Genomic DNA, 24,114 nt, shown 5'->3' on the forward strand with positions numbered 1-24,114 from the left:
AACAAAAGTCCCTTAGTGACCTTGAGCCAAAAGGGATCACAAAATATACTAATAAGCACACGAACATAGCTAAAACGCAATCAGTTTTCAGACTTAGTGAAAACTGAGACATGCTGAAATAAAACTCACGAAGGCATGTAAACGAGCTCGATGCACTCACCACGGTGAAAGTCATGGCAAGGCAAGCATACATCCATTGAGAAGGCACAAAATACAAGCTAGACATGGCAAGAACAATGGCATAGCATGCACGGATCAACTACAATAGCATCGGCAAAATCGCAAACAAGTTGATGATCTGCCCAGATTCACAACGAAGCAAAAGTAGAGCCGGCGAGGAGGAGGCCGGCGAGGGGCTCCCGGGGTCGGTGGTGGCGGCGGCGGCGGCGTGAGGCAGCGACCGGGAGACGGCGGTGGCGCGGCGGGCTCCGGTCGGCGGCGGGGTGGCCCGCGGCGGCGGCGCCCACCGGAGATGGGAGAGGCGGCGGCGGATGGAGGCGCGGGGCGCGGCCCGGGTGTGCGGCGGCGGGGCCGGCCTCGGGCCCTCACGGGCCGGCGCGGGAGGCGACAGGTGGCGACGGTTGACTGGCGGCGGCGGATCGGACGTTGTCCGGCTCGCCCGGACACGTCCGGCGGCGGCGGAAGGGATTTTTTTAGGGTTTCTAGAGGGAGAGAGATCCGAAAACGGAGGGGTGTATTTATAGGCATAAGTGGAGCTAGGAGAGTCCAAATGAGGTGCGGTTTTCGGCCACGCGATCGTGATCGAACGCTATAGGAAATGGAGCAGAGTTTGGTGGGTTTTGGGCCAAATTCGAGGGGTGTTGGGCTGCAACACACACGAGGCCTTTTCGGTCCCTCGGTTAACCGTTGGAGTATCAAACGAAGTCCAAATGACACGAAACTTGACAGGCGGTCTACCGGTAGTAAACCAAGGCCACTTGGCAAGTCTCGGACCAATCCGGAAATGTTTAATCCCCACACACGAAAGGAAGATAGAAATGACCATCGGAGGAGAACGAAGCGCCGGAATGCAAAACGGACAACGGGGAAAATGCTCGAATGCATGAGAAGAACACGTATGCAAATGCAAAACACATGATGACATGATATGAGATGCATGACAATGACAACAACACACGGAGACAAAGACCCGAACCCGAGAAATAAATATAACTTAACGCCGGAAACGGCAAGAGTTGGAGTACAAATTGGGAAAGTTATATCCGGGGCGTTACAACACTCCACCACTACGAAAGGATCTCGTCCCGAGATCTAGGACTGAAAGAACGCTGGGTACTCAGAACGGAGGTGATCCTCGCGTTCCCAGGTAGCTTCACGGTCGGAATTTTGTGACCACTTGACTTTGAGAAATTTGATTGACTTGTTGCGAGTCTTGCGTTCAGTCTCTTCAAGAATAGCAACTGGGTGCTCACGATAAGAGAGATCTTCTTGGAGCTCAATGTCCTCGAAGTTGACGGTGCGGTCAGGAGTCTTGAAGCACTTTCGAAGCTGAGAGACATGGAACACGTCATGAACATTTGCAAAGTTTGAAGGAAGCTCGAGTTGATAGGCGAGGTCGCCTCTCTTGCTGACAATCTTGAAAGGTCCCACGTATCTAGGGGCAAGCTTCCCTTTGATACCGAAGCGACGAGTACCCTTCATAGGAGAGACGCGGAGGTAAACATGATCTCTGATCTCGAAAGCCAAATCACGGTGCTTACTATCATAGTAGCTCTTCTGGCGGGATTGGGCTGCTTTGAGGTTATCACGAATGACTTTGCACATTTCTTCTGCTTCTGTGATTAAGTTATTACCCAAAAGCTGACGTTCACCGGTTTCAGACCAGTTGAGAGGGGTACGACACTTCCTGCCATACAAAATTTCAAAAGGGGCCTTGCCCGAACTTGCTTGAAAACTGTTGTTATAGGAGAATTCAGCATAAGGAAGACAATCCTCCCACTTCATGCCGAAGGAGATCACACAAGCCCTGAGCATATCATCAAGAATTTGGTTGACACGCTCGACTTGACTGCTTGTTTGAGGATGGAAAGCTGTGCTGAAGCGGATGTTCGTGCCCATGGCCTTCTAAAAAGAATCCCAAAACTTCGAGGTAAAGATGCTGCCACGGTCTGAAGAGATCACTTGAGGAATACCGTGCAGAGAGACAATACGAGAGGTATAGAGTTCCGCCAATTGAGCTGCGGTGATCGACTCTTTGATAGGCAGAAAGTGAGCCACTTTGGTGAGTTTGTCGATGACAACGAATATAGCATCATTGCCACGCTTGGACTTTGGAAATCCAGTCACGAAGTCCATTTCAATGTGGTCAAACTTCCATTCTGGAATGGCAAGAGGTTGGAGGAGACCTGCTGGCCTTTGGTGTTCTGCCTTCACTCTTCTGCAGACATCACATTCATTCACGAATTGAGCGATCTCGCGCTTCATTCGAGTCCACCAATAAGCTTGCTTAAGGTCCTGATACATCTTCGTGCTCCCAGGGTGGATGGAGAGGAGAGAATTGTGAGCCTCGTTCATGATCACTTTATGGAGGTCACCTTTGGGCACAACAATACGATCCTCGAAGAAGAGAGTGTCCTTGTCATCAAGGCGGTAGCACTTGTACTTGGACTGACTCTTGGCAATCCCAATCTTCACCTTTTTCACCATAGCATCAAGAAGCTGGGCTTGGCGAATATGGTCTTCTAAGGTAGGAGAGACTTGAAGGTTGGCGAGGAAACCTTGAGGAACAACTTGCAGATTCAGTTTGCGGAAAGCTTCACAAAGCTTGGGTTGATAAGGCTTAAGAATCAGACTGTTGCAATACGCTTTCCTGCTCAAAGCGTCAGCAATCACATTGGCCTTGACTGGAGTATACTCGATACTCGGATTATACTCTTGAATCATTTCGACCCATCGAGTTTGCCTGGGGTTGAGATTAGGCTGAGTGAAGATGTACTTGAGACTCTTGTGATCAGTGAAAATGTCCACTTTTCTTCCCAATAGAAGATGTCTCCAAGTCAAAAGAGCATGCACAACTGCCGCCAACTCGAGATCATGAGTGGGGTAGTTCTTCTCATTAGGCTTCAACTGGCGAGATGTATAAGCAACAACTTTCTTCTCTTGCATCAATACTACGCCAAGACCTTGGAGAGAGGCATTACAAAAGACCTCGTACGGCTTGGATTCATCAGGCGGAGTCAGAACTGGAGCAGCGATCAACTTCTCTTTCAACGCGTTGAAAGCAATATCACACTCCTGAGACCAAACGTACTTGACGTGCTTCTGAAGAAGATATGAGAGAGGCTTCGCGATCTTAGAAAAGTTGTCAACGAATCTTCGGCAATAGCTTGCGAGACCGAGAAAACTGCGGGGTTGCTTCACGTTCTGAGGAGGTTCCCAATTCACAATTGCAGACACCTTCTCAGGATTCACGGCAATGCCCTTGGCAGAGATGATATGGCCAAGATAAAGAACCTCATCGAGCCAAAATTCACACTTGGAGAACTTGGCGTAGAACTGATGTTCTCTGAGCTTATCGAGAACCAAACGCAAGTGCTTGGCATGATCTTTCTTGTTCTTCGAGAAAACCAGAATGTCGTCGAGATAGACCAAAATGAAGTCATTGGTGTAGGCATTGAATATTAAGTTCATCATGCGAGAGAACGTCGGAGGAGCGTTGGCGAGGACAAAAGACATGACAGTGTATTCATATGAACCAAAGCTTGTTCTGAATGTAGTCTTGGGAATATCTTCTTCACAAATGCGAATCTGGTGATAACCCATACGGAGATCAAGCTTGGAGAATACTTGAGCACCTTTGAGTTGTTCGAACAGCTCATTGATGTTGGGAAGTGGGTATTTGATCTTGATGGTCTTCTTGTTCACTTGACGGTAATCAACACAAAGTCAGTCCGTTCCATCCTTCTTCTTCACAAAAAGAACACCACAACCCCATGGAGAAGAACTAGGCCGGATGAGACCCATTCTTTCTTGCTCGTCGAGTTGCTTCTTCAGCTCTTTCAACTCTTCAGGTCCGAGCTTGTAAGGACGTTTGCACACAGGTTCTGTGCCAGGCTCAAGATCAATAATGAATTCAACTGGCCGGTGCAGAGGCATTCCTGGGAGCTCTTCTGGAAAGACGTCTTGATATTCGCAAACGACTGGAATTTGAGAGATGGCATCCAATTCACCCTTCTCATTGAGAGAAAATAGACGGATAGTATCATCACGAGCGGAAAACACAATTACATCCTCAGACGAATGAGTCAATTGAATTTGCCTGGCTGCACAATCAAGCTGAGCCTTGTGCTTAGAAAGCCAATCCATTCCGAGAATAAGATCAATATCCGAGTTACCAAGAACCACCGGAGAAGAGAGAAACTTGTAATCGCCCAACGTGATAGAGACATCCGGGACGCAATTGTTAGAAGTCATTTGCTTGCCCGGAGACACAATCTTCAATGGAACAGGAATCCTTTCGGTCACAAAATCATGCTTGGCCACAAATGGAGTTGAAATAAAAGAAAGCGATGCACCAGTGTTAATAAGAACTTTTGCAGGAACATCGTTAACAGGAAGGTTACCCATGATCACATCTGGTGAGTCCTCTGCCTGAGCTGCATTCAGCAAATTGACCTTGGCGTGCTTGGGGTTATGCTTGACCACAGCTGTACTTGCCGATCTGACAGGAGGAGGAGGAGGAAGATGCCTCTGGTTGAGACACTTGTTGGCATAGTGACCCTTCTGTTGGCACTTGTTGAACATGACCTCTGAAAGCGGACGGTGATACGGAGCACTCGATCTTGGAGCTTGAGACGAAGTCTTGTTCTGAAAGCCAGGGTTAGGTGGGTGGGAAGAACCACTGCCACCTTTGCTCTTCTGCTGATACGGCTGACGGAACGGAGGAGGAGGAGGCCAAAACTTCTACTGCTTGGCCACTTGAGTAGAGGAAGGAGTAACATCTCTGACTTGCTTCTTGGAAGCATCACACCTCAACTGAGAAGCCTCTTGCTTCAGTGCCATGTTGTAGAACTCATCGTATCTCAAGGGCTCGAAGAGAACAAGAGCGAGCTGAATATCTTCTCTGAGACCACCCCTGAACTGATATATCATGCTCTTCTCATCAGGGACGTCCTTCTTGGCAAAGCGGGCGAGCTTCTAGAACAACTTGTTGTAGTCATAGACAGACAAAGAGCCTTGCTTCAGATTGCGGAATTCCTCACGCTTGCTTTCGACCACGCTCTGCGGAATATGATGAGCTCGGAAATCTCGACGGAAATCATCCCAGGTGATAACACGTCCACTTCTGGAGTCCTTGTACTGCTGGAACCATTCTGCTGCCTGATCTTTGAGTTGGAAGGAAGCGAACTTGACAAAGTCCTCAGGCCTGACGTTACTGCACTCGAAATGCTTGCACAGATCCACAAGCCAATCGTCAGCATTGGTTGCCTCAACACAATTGCTGAAAGTCTTTGGCCCGTTAGCAAGGAACTGGTTGAGGGTAGCAAAGTGACTCTGATTGCTGCCTTGATTCCCTTGACTGCCTTGATTGCGCTCTTGAAGAATTTGCATGATCAGCTGTGTGTTTGCATTGGTTGCGGCCATCACAGCTTGCCATGCCTCTAGAGGAGGTGGAGGTGGTGGAGGATCAGGATTCAGAGTCGTGCGCGTTGGAGGAGCCATCCTGAAGAGGGTGACCACCATTAGCACATTGACAGATAAAATATTGAAGCTGAATCCAACGGAATGAAAATTGCAACATATAGTCTTCACATCCGAACAAAATGAACGAAAGCATTCCTCTTGAAATGGTCACATATCCATAAATTGAGAAGCCACGTAGAATTAAGGTAGAGAAATAAATCAACAAGGTACGGATCAAGAACGAATAATCGGTAAGAAATCCCAATCTCAAACCAATATTCATGGAAGAAGAACTAGAGCTACTAGAATTCCCACCTATGAAACTCCCGAACCTTTCCGGTTATGCAATCAGGTGTTGGGGATACAGGGGAAGCATAATATCTCACCCAAACTAGCGAATCCTACATCCAACTGTATCCATCCTTCAACACATAACCAAGAAAACTTCGGAAACCATCTACCTCAACCTTCGAAAAGCATCCATTATACAAGTTATGGCGATACTCCCGAACTCCCGCCCCAGTACTGGGTGGCGTCGAGGTTATCTCCCCAACGAACTGCATAAAAGAGATTCTTGATGTCGGCGAACATATCTCAAGTATTCCAGAATTGCAACGATAAAATTATGATGACAACACCTCAGAGCTCAACTCCCCGGGACACTTCCACTAAACCCCTGACAGGAGGCACCAAGACAATGTTCTCATCATAAGCCATCGGAACGATTCCAAGATACTCGCGTGATCCTAAATTTTTTTTTGTGAAATTTGAGAAGAGAAGAGTCAAAACTCTACGTCAGGATGCATTACCAGAGCGATGACGAGACTGGGAAGTAAAAAGAATTCCTAATCTCTCCGATATATAATTCCTAAAGACTCAGAACATTTTTCTAGACACAACTCGGCCGCTTAAAACAATCAAGCAATGGGGCTCCTAAGGTCGGGGAAGGCTCTGATTACCAACTTGTAACACCCTCGATGCGACTATAGCGCCCACGTGTCGAGGCACGACTTAGAGATATAATCGCATTGAAGGCATATGTCGCAAGTTAGGAAATCTTCACAACATCCCATGTAATAAGATAAAAAAGGGAGATAACATAGTTGGCTTACACTCGCCACGTCAATCAAGTACATAAATAACATTACATCATCCAAACACTCATGGCCCGACTACGGCGCCAAAATAAAAGAGAACCCAACATGCGACAACGGTCCCGTTCACCCCCAACTGGGCACCACTACTGATCGTCGGGAAAAGAAACATAGTATCGTTGAGAGTCTTCGTCGAACTCCCACTTGAGCTCATACGCGTCTCCTGGAGCGGAATCATCAGGCCCTGCATCTGGTGTAATAGTAATCTGTGAGCCACAGGGACTCAACAATCTCGCACCCTCGCGATCAAGACTATTCAAGCTTATAGGTAAGGTAAGGTAAAAAAATATGTGGAGCTGCAGCAAGCGACTAGCATATATGGTGGCTAACTTATACGCAAAAGAGAGCGAGAAGAGGAGGCAATGCACGAGCGAGAAGCTATAGAACAACCTGCGCAAACATTACTCCAACACCGTGTCCACTTCCCGAACTCCGCCAAGAAGAGGCCATCACGGCAACACACTCAGTTGATTCATTTTAATTAATTAAGGTTCAAGTTATCTACAACCGGATATTAACAAATTCCCATCTGCCCATAACCGCGGGCACGACTTTCGAAAGTTCAATCCCTGCAGGGAGTCCCAACTTAGCCCATGACAAGCTCTCACGGTCAACGAAGGAATAGACCTCCTCCCAAGACGTTCCGATCAGACTCGGTATCTCGGTAATTCAAGACACTTCGACAGGTTAGAACAAATCTAGCAACACCGCCCGAATGTGCTGACAAATCCCGATAGGAGCTGCACATATCTCTTTCTCAGGGCACACTCAGATGAACACTACGTACAACTAAAACCAACCCTCAAGTTGCCCCGAGGTGGCGCTGCAAGTGGCTCTATTTGGACCAACACTCAGAGGAGCACTGGCCCGGGGGGTTTAAAATAAGATGACCCTCGGGCTCCGGTAACCCAAGGGAAAAAGAGGCTAGGTGGCGAATGGTAAAACCAAGGTTGGGCATTGCTGGAAAATCTTTAATCAAGGCGAACTATCAAGGGGTTCCCATTATAACACAACCGCGTAAGGAACGCAAAAGCGGGAACATAACACCGATATGACGGAAACTAGGGCGGCAAGAGTGGAACAAAACACTAGGCGAGAGGCCGAGCCTTCCACCCTTCACCAAGTATATAGATGCATTAAGATAACATAGCAATATAATGATATCCCAACAAGTAAATAAATGTTCCAACAAGGAACGGCTCCAATCTTCACCTGCAACTAGCAACGCTATAAGAGGGGCTGAGCAAAGCGGTAACATAGCCAATCAACGGTTTGCTAGGACAAGGTGGGTTAGAGGCTTGACATGGCAATTTGGGAGGCTGACAAGCAAAAGGTAGGCCTCGTAGCATTGGCATAGCAAAGAGCGAGCAAACTAGCATAGCAAAGATAGTAGTGATTTCGAGGGTATGATCATCTTGCCTGCACAGTTGTCAGAGTTGACTGGATCCTCAAAAGAAAACTCAACGGGCTCCTCGTTAGCAAACTCGTCTCCCGGCTCTACCCAACCAAGACAAACAAGCAACAAGGATACAATCAACCACGTGCAAGCTCAAACAATAAGATGCAATGATGACATGCTATGCGGGATGCGATGCGGGATGCAAAATGCAAGATATGACAGGAAATGCATGAACCTGGCCTCAACTTGGAAAACCAAGAGTGCAACTGGAAAGAGGGATCAAATCACTTGAAAACGATATAAAGATCACTGGAATCGGAGTTACGGTTTGGAAATGGCAAGTGTTTTAAGAATGACACCGGTCTGCGATTTACAGCAAGTAGGCATCTAAACGCAATGAGATGAACATGCTAAAGCACCCAAACATGACAACAAAATGCATGGCAGAGATGTACACAAGATTCTTAACAAAAGACTAGCACTGAGCCACGGCCAATTCATCCATTATGAGGTTCAAACAAGCATGTCAAAAACGCAAATGCAAAACAGATTCCAGACTTAGTGAAATTAACACTTGTCTGAAATTTCAGATCATGAAGCCCTCTTCGGAGCAACAAAACAACATGATACATGACCTGATTATGACAAAGAAAGACATGGCATGGAGATACTCAACAAGCTTAACAAAAGTCCCTTAGTGACCTTGAGCCAAAAGGGATCACAAAATATACTAATGAGCACACGAACATAACTAAAACACAATCAGTTTTCAGACTTAGTGAAAACTGAGACATGCTGAAATAAAACTCACGAAGGCATGTAAACGAGCTCGATGCACTCACCACGGTGCAAGTCATGGAAAGGCAAGTATACATCCATTAAGAAGGCACAAAATAAAAGCTATACATGGCAAGAACAATGGCATAACATGCACGGATCAACTACAATAGCATCGGCAAAATCGCAAACAAGTTGACGATCTGCCCAGATTCACAATGAAGCAAAAGTAGAGCTCGATTGACTCAAGCTAGGGTGCTCCATAATTTCAAGTAAAGACATGCATGGATAGAGCACTACAAGCTTAACAAAACTCCTTTACTGATCATCCTCAAAAGAGGCACGGATCATTAGGAAACAACACGAACATATGGCATCATGAACTAAATAATCCCAGACTTAGTGAAAACTACTAAGTCCCTGAAAACAGATTTACCAGGTGCCTCACTTTGCAAGCTTGCACAAGTCACCACACACATACTAAAAATGCATGGGTTGCACCTCTGGAAAGATAACAAAATCCTTAACAAAACATATGAAGGACTCACAGGCATAGCATGCACACATTAATCATGGCAAAAATGACAAAAGTCTAAGATGAACTAGCAGATCTGATAATTAACTCACGAAGCCTCCTTCTCACAGCATTTCGGGCATCAATATGAACTCAAATGAAAATGATGCAATGGAATGAAATGATGAACTCGTCGAGACAAACATTTTGATATACTATATGTCCAAAACGGAGCTACGGATGCAAAGTTACAGCAGGTCAAAGATCGCATAAAAAATTAGGGTTCGGAGGGAAAAAGTCAACGGGGGGATTTTTCAGATCTGGATCTGGCGCGGTTCCCGAGGCTCGCCGGAGTTCGTGCACTGTTCACCGCCAGAGTTCGTGACGGCCGGAGAGGAGGAGGCCGGCGAGGGGCTCCCGTGGTCGGTGGTGGCGGCGGTGGCGGCGTGAGGCGGCGACCGGGAGGCGGCGGTGGCGCAGCGAGCTTCGGTCGGCGACGGGGTGGCCCGCGGCAGCGGCGCCCACCGGAGATGGGAGAGGCGGCGGCGGATGGAGGCGCGGGACGCGGCCCGGGTGTGCGGCGGCGGGGGCCGGCCTCGGTCCCTCGTGGGACGGCGCGGGAGGCGACAGGTGGCGACGGTTGACTGGCGGCGGCGGATCGAACGTTGTCCGGCTCGCCCGGACACGTCCGGCGGCGGCGGAAGGGATTTTTTTAGGGTTTCTAGAGGGAGAGAGATCCGAAAACGGAGGGGTGTATTTATAGGCATAAGTGGAGCTAGGAGAGTCCAAATGAGGTGCGGTTTTCGGCCATGCGATCGTGATCGAACGCTCTAGGACATGGAGCAGAGTTTGGTGGGTTTTGGGCCAAATTGGAGGGGTGTTGGGCTGCAACACACACGAGGCCTTTTCGGTCCCTCGGTTAACCGTTGGAGTATCAAACGAAGTCCAAATGACTACGAAACTTGACAGGCGGTCTACCGGTAGTAAACCAAGGCCGCTTGGCAAGTCTCGGACCAATCCGGAAATGTTTAATCCCCACACACGAAAGGAAGATAGAAATGACCACCGGAGGAGAACGAAGCGCCGGAATGCAAAACGGACAACGGGGAAAATGCTCGAATGCATGAGAAGAACACGTATGCAGATGCAAAACACATGATGACATGATATGAGATGCATGACAACGACAACAACACACGGAGACAAAGACCCGAACCCGAGAAATAAATATAACTTAACGCCGGAAACGGCAAGAGTTGGAGTACAAATTGGGAAAGTTATATCCGTAGCGTTACAAACACACTTTAGCGCGTGCGTCCGCAGCGTTCTCCTGCGGCAACCGTCGAACCCCTACCGGTCGGTTCCTGTGTTGTCCTCCCTCCCTGTTTCCCGCCGGCGCAAGCGCTCTGGTCGGTCGAGACTTCAGCAGTGGGTGAGACACGCGGTGGCACGCCAATCAGGCACCCCTCAAGTCGCGGCGATCGAGCCCGACGAATCCCTCTACGGCCTGTTCGACCTGTCGACTGGCTCCGCAGAGACCGCATCCGAGTGCGACAGCAGCGATCCGGCGGCGGAGGTTCTAATGGTCGATAGCATCATCATTGACAATGGGTCAAACTTCAATTCCGACAAATTCAGGGCCTTTTGCGCCTCTCAGGGCACTCGGGTCGACTATGCTTCGGTCGCTCACCCCCAGTCGAATGGGCAAGCAGAAAGGGCAAACGACCTAATTCTCAAAGGACTGAAACCCCGATTGATGCGCGATCTCAAGCACGCAGCAGGTGCATGGGTCGACGAGCTTCCATCAGTCCTTTCGGGATTGAGGACAACCCCGAACCGATCGACCGGAAGAACCCCATTCTTTCTGGTCTACGGAGCCGAGGCAATCTTGCCGAGTGACCTGCTTCACAACGCTCCCCGAGTCGAGCTCTACTCTGAAGATGAAGCAGAACAAGCCCGGCAGGACGCAGTCAACCTCCTGGAAGAAGAAAGAGAAATGGCCATGATTCGATCGACCATCTATCAGCAAGACTTGCGTCGATTACATGCCAGAAACGTGAAGAGTCGAGCCTTCCAAGAAGGAGACTTAGTCTTCCGAGTGGATCAGCAGAAACCACACAAACTCGCTCCTACTTGGGAAGGCCCCTTCATAGTCACCAGAGTCCTCCACAATGGAGCATACCACATCTACAATGTCGATCGCCAGATTGATGAGCCACGAGCCTGGAATGCGGAGCTACTCCGCCACTTTTATACTTGAATTCTCACTCGGATAAGATGTAATAAGAAAAAACTCCTGTAGTTTAATTATCAAAGACAAGAGCGTTATAATTTTCCCAGTGATTATTATTGTTTTTGTTTACGTGAGAAATCCCCAAGTGGGTGCCTTAGCTGCAAATCGCTTCGCCTAAGTTTATAAAAATGATTTCCTACCGAGTGGCGAGCCAGACTCCCACTCGGGGGCTTAGCTGCGAATCCGTTTCACCTAAGTATTTAAAAAATCCTACCGAGTGGAGAGCAACCCTCCCACTCGGGGGCTTAGCTGCAGTCCAGTACTCGCCTAAGTTCTCTCACTTGGAGACTTAGCTGCATTCCGGCACTCGCCTAAGTTTGAAAAAATCCTACCAAGTGGAGAGCAGTCCTCCCACTCGGGGGCTTAGCTGCAGTCCAGTACTCGCCTAAGTTCTCTCACTTGAGGACTTAGCTGCAGTCAGGCACTCGCCTAAGTTTGAAAAAATCCTACTGAGTGGAGAGCAGCCCTCCCACTCGGGGGCTTAGCTACAGTCCAGTACTCACCTAAGTTCTCTCACTTGAGGACTTAGCTGCAGTCAGGCACTCGCCTAAGTTTGAAAAAATCCTACCGAGTGGAGAGCAGTCCTCCCACTCGGGGGCTTAGCTACAGTCCAGTACTCACCTAAGTTCTCTCACTTGAGGACTTAGCTGCAGTCAGGCACTCGCCTAAGTTTGAAAAAATCCTACCGAGTGGAGAGCAGTCCTCCCATTCGGGGGCTTAGCTGCAGTCCAGTACTCGCCTAAGTTCTCTCACTTGAGGACTTAGCTGCAGTCAGGCACTCGCCTAAGTTTGAAAAAATCCTACCGAGTGGAGAGCAGTCCTCCCACTCGGGGGCTTAGCTGCAGTCCAGTACTCGCCTAAGTTCTCTCACTTGAGGACTTAGTTGCAGTCCGGCACTCGCCCAAGTTTGAAAAAATCCTACCGAGTGGAGAGCAGTCCTCCCACTCGGGGGCTTAGCTGCAGTCCAGTACTCGCCTAAGTTCTCTCACTTGAGGACTTAGCTGCAGTCACGCACTCGCCTAAGTTTGGAAAAATCCTACCGAGTGGAGAGCAGTCCTCCCACTCGGGGGCTTAGCTGCAGTCCAGTACTCGCCTAAGTTCTCTCACTTGAGGACTTAGTTGCAGTCCGGCACTCGCCCAAGTTTGGAAAAATCCTACCGAGTGGAGAGTAGCCCTCCCACTCGGGGGCTTAGCTGCAGTCCAGTACTCGCCTAAGTTCTCTCACTTGAGGACTTAGCTGCAGTCAGGCACTCGCCTAAGTTTGAAAAAATCCTACCGAGTGGAGAGCAGTCCTCCCACTCGGGGGCTTAGCTGCAGTCCAGTACTCGCCTAAGTTCTCTCACTTGAGGACTTAGTTGCAGTCCGGCACTCGCCTAAGTTTGAAAAAATCCTACCGAGTGGAGAGCAGTCCTCCCACTCGGAGGCTTAGCTGCAGTCCAGTACTCGCCTAAGTTCTCTCACTTGAGGACTTAGCTGCAGTCACGCACTCGCCTAAGTTTGGAAAAATCCTACCGAGTGGAGAGCAGCCCTCCCACTCGGGGGCTTAGCTGCAGTCCAGTACTCGCCTAAGTTCTCTCACTTGAGGACTTAGCTGCAGTCAGGCACTCGCCTAAGTTTGAAAAAATCCTACTGAGTGGAGAGCAGTCCTCCTATTCGGGGGCTTAGCTGCAGTCCAGTACTCGCCTAAGTTCTCTCACTTGAGAACTTAGCTACAGTCAGGCACTCGCCTAAGTTTGAAAAAATCCTACCGAGTGGAGAGCAGTCCTCCCATTTGGGGGCTTAGCTGCAGTACAGTACTTACCTAAGTTCTCTCACTTGAGGGCTTAGCTGCACTCAGGCACTCGCCTAAGTACAAAACACATCCCACTCTGTAGTAACGAGGTGCAGGTCGACTGCCACCTCCTCCTTGGGGAGCTTCGCCACAAATACAACGTGGACTCCATCCTGCTCTGCAATAACAAGGTGCAGGTCGACGACCACCTCCTCCTTGGGGAGCTTCGCCACAAATACAACATGCACTCCATCCTGCTCTGCAGTAACAAGGTGTAGGTCGACGGCCACCTCCTCCTTGGGGAGCTTCGCCACAAATACAAAAAAGTTGTCTCGAATAAAGAACTATTTCCACTCGACGGGGGATTCATAAAGATATTCAACGATAAACCGAGTTCAGATAAATCCTAAAGGGTCTGGACAACAGATCAAAGTGCTCAAGCATTCAACCCGAAAGAGTTTAACGGTTACAAAAACCACTCGGCATTCCGAGGCAAATTTAAGGTGAGGCATAAAAGTTTGTTCACTCCGCAGGAGGAGGGCTGGCAGGCTCGACGAACTCGTCCAGGTCGACCCCATCAGCAATCCGAGTGGCTGCAGCGATGAAAGTCTCCATAAAAGTTCGGAAGTCATGCTTCTGGGTGTTGGCGACCTTGATTGCGGCCAGCTTATCTTGTCGCACCTCCTTGCAGTGGACACGAACCAAAGACAGAGCCACATCAGCGCCACACCGAGCAGAAGACTTCTTCCACTCCTGCACTCGGTCAGGGATTCCGTTAAGTCGAGTCATCAGGGACTCAAGATCGTTTTGGAGCATGGCCTCTGGCCAAAGTGCCGGGTCGATCCGTGACATGGCGACCTTCAGTTGAGCCAAGTAGTCCACGACACCGTCGATGCGAGATTCCGGTCGGAGCAGATTCATGGCAGTTTCATCTTTCACGGGAGAATTGATTGGATCCAAACCTGGTTCGATCCGCCCAGTCTCCTCCTCGAAGTTCTGGCAAAACTCTGCATTCACGATCCAAGGATAAGTCAATTTACATACGTCGAGTCGACGCAAAAAAAAATCAGTCGGAACAAAATGTGCACCTTCAAGCTTGATGAACAACTTCTTGGCAAGGCTCCTCAGATAGCTCTCCAGATCGTCCCTCCTGCGAGCAATGCTTTCCATCTTCTCGCCCAGGTTGAGGTTCTCCTTCTTCCAGCGCGAGCACTCCTTGTTGGCTTCATTCAGCGCAGATTTCAGCTTGGTATTCTCTTCTTCCAACTGGCCGACCGAAGCCAGTTTCTGTTCAGCCAGAGTGGTTCTGTCATCAGCTTCCTTTCGAGCAGCAGCCAAATCCTGATCCTTCTTTGCCAGAGCTTCTCTTAGTTTTTCTGCAAAGAAATGATGCTTGATTCAGAAAGAGTAGAAGAGTACTCAAGCCCAAGACAAAGCAGTCGACAAACTCATCTTACCATTGGCGCCATCCTTAGCCTTTTGCAGCTCTGTCTTGGCCAGCTCCAAGTCAAGGTTCAGTTGGATCTGCTGTTTCTCCAAGTCAGCAAAGCGAGCTCCAAGATCACAAGATTTCTGCAATCAATGAGGAGAAGTTATTTTATAGCAAAAAACGACAAAGACAATAAGTACTAAGACTACGGTCGACTGCCCACAGTCCACCATAGTCTCGGGGACTACACCCAGTGGGTGCACTTTGCGTGCCCCCACCGGTTCTGATCCCACTCGACCGGCCCGCCGAAGTTGAGTGCGGGAAGTAAACAAAAGAGAGGGAGAAAGTAGAACTCAGACTACAGTCGACTGCCAGCAGTCCACCGTAGTCTCGGGGACTACATCCAGTGGGTGCACTTTGCGTGCCCCCATCGGTTCTGATCCCACCCAACTAGACCGAGTGGAAGAGACAAACTACCAGTTTGGTTTACATTCGAAAAAATACAACGACTACAGTTGACTGCCAGCACTCCACCGTAGTCTCGGGGACTACACCCAGTGGGTGCACTCAGCGTGCCCCCACCGGTTAAAAAATTTCAATCGACGCACCCAGTGGGTGTACAGATGCAAAGATTTTCAGAAAGAATCTTCAGATAGCACAGCCTAACAGAACAAGCAGTGACCAACTAACCTGAATGTTGCTTTGGAGGGCCGAGCTGGCGTCGTAGGCGGCCTGACTGGCGTCCCGCACCGTCCTCATCTTCTCCATCATGATGCCCGCCTGACGTATGGCTTCCTTGGCAGCATTCGCTTCGTCCTGTGGGACATGATGGGTCGCAAAAACTGAAGGTGGGTTGACGGGAGCCTAAGCAGTCGATGAAGAAGGCAAGGCACTCAACAGTGGCACATCAAAGGTAACAGAACCCCAATTAGCGTCGCCAGTGTCCTGAACGACTGGTTCCACCCTCGGCGTCGACTGTAGCGCCTCGCTTGTAGGAGCCTGCCTATGCTTCCTCGTCAAAGGCCTCTCGGGCTCTTCATCATCATCGGGGAGGTCAATAATGTTGGGAGCTATGCAAAGTTCAATTGCCAAAATCGCATCACCCAATGATGCACATTGCAATTGAATCGACCAAATAAAGATAGTATGGCAGAAATCATACCCGGATTAGAAGTGACCGCATCCTCCATCACCTCATCATCGTTCCTGTAAGCTGAGGTCCCGGAAGTGGCAACGCTGACAGTTCCAAAGTTCGCCCGGTTAAAACAAGAAAACAAACAGCGCGAAGCGCTGAGTGAATATAAAGGGAGACACTCATGCGGAAGCGACGGGGATGCCAATCTTAATCTTCGGCAACGCCTTCCGAGTCTTCGGCTCTGTAACTTTGGGGTGCTTTGGCGCTTTCTCGGTCGGGGTTGGTGAAGAGATCCGAGGACGCTTCGAAGACTGAGTAGCCTGAGCAGTTGCCTTTTCACGGGCGCTCGACCGTTCTTGGTCAAGCCTGGATCGCCTCTCCCTGCGAGGAGGCAACTCGACTTCTTCTCCGTCGCTTGAGTCGTTGCTATCTCCATCCCCTTCACCGTCGGAAGTCCATTCGACACTGTCACCGCCGCTCGCCTCGCCTTCCGGATCTTGCTCTTGCTCTCCGTTGGGCATTGAATACATTTCAATAATGGCCTGAAGGAAAGCAGAGAGAGAACAAAGTCAGTCGACGCAGTATAGGCAGCTGCACGAGTCAATTCAGATTACAAGCAAAAGCTCAGAATCAGACCTTCTCTGGTACATGGGACTGGTCGAATGGAGGAACTCTCCTGGCTCCCCTGGGGTTGTCCTTGTTTCCGGTCATGCCAGACATCCACTTCTCCAGTGTGTCATCGTCGACCTCCTCCGGGTGAATCCGAGTGGAGTCTTCAAGACCCGAAGACATCCACATGGGTGGTCTCGGGCTTGAAGAGGCTGGATGCGCCGCTGAAGGAAGACCTCCAAGAGATCTCTACCGGTGACCCCGTCACGGATAAGCTGGACCACTCGCTCGACCAGCACCCTCACCTGCGCCTTCTCCTCTAGGAGCACCTTCAAAGGAGATGGTTTCCTCACTCGGTCTATGGTAAAGAGAGGGAGGCCAGTCGACTACCCTGGCGTCGACTGGTCTTTACAGTAAAACCAGGTCGACTGCCATCCGCGAACTGAGTCGGGAAGAATCATGGCCGGAAAGGAGCTTTTCCCTCTCATCTGGATACCAAGACCCGCACACATCTGGATCACTTGAGTCCTCTCGTCACTCGGATTAGCCTTTTTCACTCCCTGGGAGTGATAAGTGAAAATATGCTTGAAAAGACCAAGTGAGGCTGGCAACCCAGGAAATTCTCACACAAAGAAATGAAAGCGGCGAGATAAACGATTGTGTTGGGAGTAAAATGGTGGAGTTGTGCCCCAAAGAAATTCAGAAATCCTCGAAAGAAAGGGTGAGGAGGCAAGGAAAATCCACGGTCGACGTGGGTGGAAAGAAGAACGCGCTCACCCTCCCGGGGTTGCGGCTCGGATTCCTTCCCCGGAAGCCGCGCCGAGTCATAGGGGATCAGCCCTCCTTCGGCCAGGTCGTCGAGGTCTTCTTGGGTGAGCTTCGAGTGGATCCAGTTGTCCTGGATCCAGCCATTCGGCATGCCGGTTCGCGAGGAGGATCCGCCCCGACTGGTCGCCTTCCCCTTTGACCTCGCCGTCACCTTCTTTGCCCGCTCCAGAGCCGCTGTCTTCTCCTTCCCCATCATCGCCGGCGAGACGCGTACGGAACGGTGGCGCAAGGGCGAGAGCGAGCGCAGCTGAGGAGCGTGAAGAGGAGAAGAGATAATGGGGACGCACTGTTCGGGGAACCCCGGTCCAACGCCTTATATGAGGCCGCTTCCGAGTGGTAGGCCCGGGCTGTTCTGTCAAATCCCGTAACAATCGCGCGCGCGATACGTGGCAAAAAAGGTGGCGTGGGGATCGAGGCGGCTCCGCTCTATCTCATCTGATTACTGCGTCCTCCCCCGTCCCGTGCGCTTCCCAAAATTTGGATCGCACAAAATCTGCGGGCAGCGGAACAACTTTTCAGACCAAAGTTCTCCTCTGCACCGTCACTCGGAGCCTTTCAAGTAAAGAAACTCACTCGACAAAAACCTAAGAATGGATCAAGGCGACTGGAAAGGAAGTCGCTGCCATCGCTTAGGTTCATTGATCCGAAACAAGAAATGCTCACGACATGAAAAATGAGTCGAAGAAGTGCTCAATCCCTTTCCCACTCAAACCTCAATCCATTCGGGGGCTAATGATGAAACTATGTACCTAGGGTAGGGGCATGGACCTGTCCAAACTGACCTACCCAAGGACATCTCCAGAAGAAATCATCTTTCAATCGACTTGGAGGTGTTCCACTCGACAGACTCGAAGATACTCGACCAAGAAGCAACCACTCGACCAAGACCAAGCCACTCGATAGTCAGGAGACCTAAAGGCACTCCGCATGCTAATGGTCGGTTATTAAGTAGCTTTTATGGTCATCATAGCACTTTATTACTAGCGTTACCAGTAACGCCCTGCCTTAATGTACATTGAAGCCTTTGTAACGTGGGCTGGCTGGGGTCCTGGCGCAATCTATATAAGCCACCCCCCTCCTCCGAGACAAGGGTTCGCACCCCTGTAATTCATACACGCATAATCCAGTCGACCGCCTCCGGGCTCCGAGATGTAGGGCTATTACTTCCTCCGAGAAGGGCCTGAACTCGTAAACCTTGCGTGCTTACAACTTCTCCATAGCTAATATCTTGCCTCTCCATACTTACCCCCTACACTACTGTCAGACTTAGAACCACGACAGATATTGAGTGTCTAACTAAAGAACTAAACACTCGTAAGTTAGCTCATGAAACTACCTTGGAAGATCATCGAGAACTTTTAAAGACTCATGAGAAACTACGCTTTGAAAAGCTCAATCTCAATCAAGAGCATGAGTTCTTAAAAGCAATCAATGATGATCTTCACATGAAAAGTTCTTCTTACATTGCCAAGCGTTTACTCTTGTATACTTACATGCCACAAGTTAAATCTAGCAAAAAGAACAAGAAAGATTCTTCCTCTAGTAATAACAACAATCATGCTAAATCCAATGTTATTGCTTCGAGTTGTTCTCTTGATTCCACTAATGATTCTCTTTGCCAAGTTACACTTGAGCAAGAAAATAGCTTGTTGAAGGGAATTATAGAGAAAGGTGTTTACAAGAGCCTTGCCGGAAGTAAGAAATTTGAGGAAATTGTATGCGAGCAAGGAAGACATCGGAAGAATCAAGGTGTTGGCTTTGAACGAAAGTTCAATGCCAATGGAGTTGAGTGGGAAGAAGATCAATACCCCAAGACGAAGTTTGTTCCTCAACAAGATAAGTATGATCCTACCTCTTTCCAAGGAACACAAGCTCAAGATGATCTTCCTCCACAAGATCACAAGCTAAAAGGCAAGGACAAGCTTCAAGAGGAGATTGATGCATTTGAAGAAGCACCTAAGGCCTTGGTCAAGTGGGTTCCCAAGACTACATCAAGTTCCACTTCATCAAGTATGACTACAACTCCAAGGATTCCCATCAAGATGGTGTGGATCCCTAAGAAGAAGAACTAGAGAGTTCTTGAGGGTGACTCCGCCAACATACCTCACTCTTATCATCTTGGCAAGGACAAGTGCAAACAACTTCCATATCTTGCACTAGTTCAAGGAGTCACAAACCCTCTTGTGCGTAAGACAAGGGACAAGGTAACCTAATTCTTTCATGGACATCATCCTATGTGAACATCACTCTATGTCTATGGATATCCTTGTTTGTTCCTAGTGGGACTAACCCGTGTAGGTATTGAAAGTGCAACTCACTCCAAAGGATTGCTCCAAATGATCTACATCAACATTGAGCATCTACATCTTCAACACCTACATGAAGTCAACATCGACAAAACCCAAGGTTAGTTCATCCCTCTTAGGGGGGATATCACATCTAGGGGGAGCTCTACTCTAATCAAATGAGCTAAAGCAACTCTAATGATGTGAGCACAACAATGCTTTATGTAAAAGTGGTAACCCCACTTGTGCTTAAACGATGAGTATGACTTATGATCAAATGTTCTCATTTGACTCCTAAGTCAATATACTCATATATAGATGACCTAGTCATCGCCAAATTGCTTGATAGATGCTAGAGTGATTGTGCATGCTTTGTCACATATTTCATTTGTCATTTTATTGTGTGAGCATGTTGATTGAATATTTCACTCATTCGAGGACATCCATTTGTTGCTTTGATTGTTTGGCCTTTTCTCTTTTGCCAAATGGATGGACAAGAATGCATAAGAACTCCCTCTAGCTATGTATGCTTTTATCATCTCAAACTCTGTTCATGCTACATCACAAAGTTTGATCAAGTCAGATTCGAACCACTCTGTGTGAGGAGCACTTGGAGTCCCCGATTCGCCATAGACTTAAACTTCCAAAACCTCTTTGTGCAATTTGGTATGACCGAGTCATCCAGTTCGGTCACACCTTGATCACTAAGTTGATCTAGGTTTTCAATCTTGGTGCAACCGATTTGAACTTTTCGGTCACACCAAGTTGCAGTAACCGCTTGCGATTCTGCATCTCGGTGCCACCGAGTTGTTCCACTCGGTCACGCCGATAGGGTTGGTATATATAAACCCACGGGTGAGATTTTGGAAGTTTCTTCGAAACCTCTCAGCCCACGTGTATCCTGCTCTGCCACCTCAGGTCTCCGGATCGTCCTCTCGCCACCAGTGACCTCCCGCTGCTGGTTTCCATCGCCATCAACGGATTTCTGCCCCTCCGTTGTCGCCGTAGCGAACTCCGCCGAATTAGGGTATGAGTTCGATCCTTTGTGCTACTCTTTTAACTCCGATTCATAGCACATCACTTTGCCATGTTCATGACCACGTATGCAATCAATCTATCCACTGAAAACATCCTCTAGATTAGATTGGATTTGAAAATTAAGGGTTAGGTCTCGCCGAACTCATCTCGGACCGACCAAATTTTAGAAATCGGTCTCACCGATTTGGCTTAGGCCATTGTAGTTGCACTTTTGGTCTGACCGAAAACTGCAAATCGATGTGACTGAGTTCGATTCTTTGTGAAACCCTAGCAGTATTGGTGCCACCGAACTATGACTCGGTCTGACCAAGTTCACTAGTTTAGGTTCCAAAAGCTGCTTCGGTATCACCGAGTTTACAAATCGGTAGCTCCGAAATGCTTTCTGTGAAGAACTAAAACTAAGTTTTTAAGTCATCCTTTTTGCAAAAACTCTGCACTTTGTGATGCTCATCCACTCTACCTCGTCTATATCTATTCACAGGGTCTGCTGTAAGTAAGTTTGCAGAGATGTCTGACCAGAGCGACAGCCAGAACAAGTCAGAGGAACATGTGCAATTGAGTGAGGGCACTAGTCCCTCTAGCACTTCTAATGATGGCAGTAGGATCACACCAAGAAACTTTCCCAAAGCAGCCACCAGGTCAAGGAAGAAGAAAACCATAGATTCTGAAGATGAGGACTATGTGGCTGTTGAGGAGGAAGTCACCTCCAAGAAGAAGGTGCTGAAGAAGGAGTATGGCATAGTTGCATCAACTAAGCCTGGCTTGCACAAGAAGGCCCCTGCCAAGAGGTTGCCAACCTTAAAGGTGAGAGCCTCAACTACTAAAACCTCCAAGCCAACTGAAGAGGTTGTTGGAGAAGGAAATAAGAGGAAGGAAAGGGTCAAGAAGAACACTGCCAGAGTGCTTGGTAGATCCTCCATTATGAAAGATCCAAAGGAAGAGGAGGAGGAAGAGGATGCTGCACCAGCTCCCAAGTCTCAGAAGCTTATGGGAGATGCAATTAAGTCAGTGGCTGCTCCATCTAAGCCCAAATCTGCTCCCAAGGCTGCTTCTCAGAAACCCCCAAAGCCCAAGAGGAACACCTGGAGTATACCTGCTGAGGAGAAGAACAAGGCCCCAGTGCCTGGAGCTGAAGAAGAGGAAGATGATTCTCTTGTTTTGAGGAAGTTGAAGCCCAAAATTCCTGACCATGATGATGCTCATCCAGTCGCTGAGGACATGCACATTAGGAAAGATGCAGGACTGAGATTGTGGAGACAGACTGATCCCTATGCTGTTAGGAGGAGGACTGCGGTTGACTACAGGTTCCATACAAAGGAACAACAAGACTTCTATGAGACAATTTTGCTTCACAAGAAGCCCATTGTATGTGACATGAAATGGGTCGATTGGGAATACATCCAGGAAAATGAAGATCACTTCCCACGAGTTTATGATAGCTTTAAGGCATGTGGAGTAGATGAATTCATTGGACAAAAGCTCACCAAATGGAATGATGAGCTGATCATGCAGTTTTACTCCACTGCCCACTTCTATACATATGAGAGGATAGTATGGATGTCTGAGGGTACCAGGTACCAATCCACAGTTGAGGAGTGGGCCAAGCTAATCAATGCCCCCGAAGAACATGAAGATGACTTGGATGTGTACGCCACCAAGAATAAAGACCACAACTCCATGGAAAACATGTACAAAGGGATCCCTGATAAGGCTTTGGAAACACATAAGCTTGGATCTGTACACTTCTTGTTATCTGGTTTGCCTACTATTAATTGGATCTTAAGGCACACATTGCTTCCCAAGTAAGGAGATCACAAGATGATCAGAGGACACTCCATCAACAAGCTGCAGATTTTTTATGTCCCTCAGAAGTTCAAAGTTATGAGCTTGATTGTAGAAACGATCAAGAGGACTGCTGTTGATCAAAAGAGCAGTTGTGGCTATGCTGCACATATTCAGGAGCTCATCAATTCTAAGATGGGCACAGGAATTTATTTGTTGGACAAGGAGCATCTAGCCTTACATCCTAAATTTGAAGACAACACTATTGTGATGAATGAGGAGGAACCATCATCAGCTCAAGTCCAGGAGAAGAGAGCCAAGGCAAAGGCTAAGAAAGATGCCAAGATGCCCAGTGTTGAAGAGGCATCTCAAGTTTTCCTGAAGAGTAAACAAGATCAATTAGGCTATCTGATTCAAGCTACACTGAGGATTGAGAAGGGCTTGGCCACCCTGACTCATAATTAGGAGAGCCTAGAGAGGATTGTGGAGAAAAAATTCTACGATCTTGATCTGAAGGTGACTGAGACTCAGACTGCAGTTGAGCAGTTTCAGGAGGAAGCAGAGGAGAGGAGAGGAAAAGCAACTACTAATGCTTTTCAGGATGTGCCACGAGGTCTAAGATCTGCTGCAGTGCCAGTTTCAGATGCTAGAGCTACAGTGTCAACACCAGGAGCTATAGCTCCAGTGCCACCTCCAGCACCTACTCCACCTCCATCAGCTCCAACTACATCATCGGAAGCCTTCGTCCTTCTAATTCTCTCTACACCACCTCCTGAATACCTAGCTTGAGAGACGTATAGCACTATGCATTTTCGAACTTTTTGGTAACTTGTTGCCAAAGGGGGAGAAATATGTATAGATCATAGGCTTCGAGAGAGAGTGTCTTGCTTTTTATCTCTCTTGCTTTTGGTTGAACTTCTTGTTTTTGTGTGAGATACTTTATGTCCATATGTCCTTGTGAGATACTTATGTGATCATGTGGTTGATCATATGCTACCTTAATGCTTGGCTGAGTGATGCTATCTTTTATATCTCATATATGATCATTCACTTGCTTGGTGATGAGTGCATGCTATTAACTTCTATCATTTTGAGCGCTCCACCAAGATGTATGTGAAATGGAAGAGTAACCCATGAACCTAATCGATTGTGCATTTGCATTCAAAAGCAAATTTTATATAATGCACAAATTTAGGGGGGCTCTTGCTTATCACATACTTCTCAAAGCGACGATGTATTTCAATCTTATTATCATTTATCGAAGCTTTGATCTATATGTTGTCATCAATTACCAAAAAGGGGGAGATTGAAAGTGCAACTATCCCTGGGTGGTTTTGGTAATTCCTAACAACATATAGCTCATTGAGCTAATGCTATTTGAAGATAAATATTTTAGGAAATCTCAATGATTGGCATGGCAAGGATTAGAAAGTGGACCCCTCAAAATGCTAAGGCAA

This window comes from Triticum urartu, chromosome 2 (assembly GCF_003073215.2).
Source record: "Triticum urartu cultivar G1812 chromosome 2, Tu2.1, whole genome shotgun sequence".
NCBI classification, from domain to species: Eukaryota; Viridiplantae; Streptophyta; class Magnoliopsida; order Poales; family Poaceae; genus Triticum; species Triticum urartu.